This window comes from Asparagus officinalis, chromosome 4, assembly GCF_001876935.1.
Source record: "Asparagus officinalis chromosome 4, Aspof.V1, whole genome shotgun sequence".
NCBI lineage: Eukaryota > Viridiplantae > Streptophyta > Magnoliopsida > Asparagales > Asparagaceae > Asparagus > Asparagus officinalis.
In genome coordinates, this window is record NC_033797.1 from 40,856,942 (window position 1) to 40,858,737 (window position 1,796).

The window sequence follows — 1,796 nt, forward strand, 5'->3', positions numbered from 1 at the left end:
TAAGAAACCTATCCAAGAACAATGTTAGCCCCAAGTCCTTTTCGCAGCCCCCTTGCTTCATGTTGATCATGTCTATTTATAAGCTTAAAAGCATTAAGGAGGGAGTTAGTGGGCCTTAACTCTCTTTGAATAAGTGAGTTAGCAATCATTAACTTCCTTTTCAATGAGTGAGTTAACAATCATTAACTTTCCCTAAATGGACGAGTTAGTAGGGTGGACTGTTTTCTTAAAAAGTAGCTTCTCAAAATGGTTATGGGCGAGGTTCGCCAGTAATGGTTGTTTTCGTCAAAAGTTAGTTTTGTCATGGAATTCATCATATCTTCGATCGATTACAACAAATTCAAAAGAAATAGCCTTTTTATAAGACTTCTTTTACACAACAAAAGGAAAATTATAACTTTTTAGAAACAAACATAGGATCGTTGTTTGAATCGCTGCTTGCATGGGATCTTTGCCTGTGTCGGGGGTGCGTTAGCCCGTGGACCACCAAATCACAGATTCTGATTGAATCGCTTTGCCTGTGTCGGGGGTGCGTTAGCCCGTGGACCACCAAATCACAGATTCTGATTGAATCGTGAGGGATTTAGTGATTCTTCCTTCATTTATCGAAGTAGGAATTTGAAGTGAATATCTTATCAAAGTAAGATGATCACTCTTCTTAAGATCAAGTCAAAGCTCGAATCTCAAGGAATTGCCAGAAGCTCAGGAACTCTGCTCTATCTGCTCCAAAAATGCTCAGCCTTATGCTCTCTGATCCGCCCCTTCAAAAATCGATCTTAGGGGGGTATTTATAACCCCTGGATGAACAGTGCTTCCGAGACAGTGTTTGCGGCGGCCGAGACAGTAAAGACTGTCTCGGGTTCTGAGACAGTAAACACTGTCTCGGAAAACTTAAACTGCCTGACAGTTTTGTAACTGCTTTCCCACATTTTAAAACTCTGTTATTTTGGCAGTTGTCAACGTGATTCTCGCCCATGACGTTTCTCACGTTCTTGAACAGTTGGTGGCCACGTGTCGGCGGTTTATAAAACAGTTTTTGAGCCTTTGAGAGCTGTCTCGCATGCGAGACAACAAACACTGTCTCGCGTGCGAGACAACAAACACTGTCTCGCATGGCGAGATAGTAAAGACTGTCTCGCTGGCGAGACAGTAAAGACTGTCTCGCGTGCGAGACAGTTCATATCTGTCACTGTCTCGCATGGCGAGACAGTCTATACTTGTCTTTTTCTTTGATTTTTTGATAACCTCCTTTTGAGCTGCACTTGGATATCTTTCAGTATTTTTTAACGCCTACAGATACCCCCTCCAAAGTATTCCAGACTCATTCTTTTATAGAGGAGTTTGGGATACTTTGGATAAGATAGATTTTACTTACGATCTCTTCAATACTTGGTTGAGTAAATCGTGTAGAAGGATCCGTAAATGGTTTCAACTCCTGATCTCTTCATCCCTTAGTCTATTCAGTTCCTTGTAGAATAGCTAATATTCTTTCGGTACTACGTTTATCGTTTGATCGTTGTCGAGATCTTGAATCGAAGCTGAAATTTGTACTTGTGAATTCAGCTTTTGTCATCAAATTGATACTGGATTGTTAATCACTGTATCAGTCTTCATAAAAACACAGTTTATATTCATGTATTTTTTGGAGTTTTTGAGTAATAGTTAACCTCATATACTCGTTGAGAGGTAGCCAGGTTATTCTTAAGAATATTCTAAGTGATATTCTCTAGAAACTTCCTGTTGGGGGTAGGGGAACAGTTTAAACTCGTGTACCTATTGGAGTATTCAGGTTATTC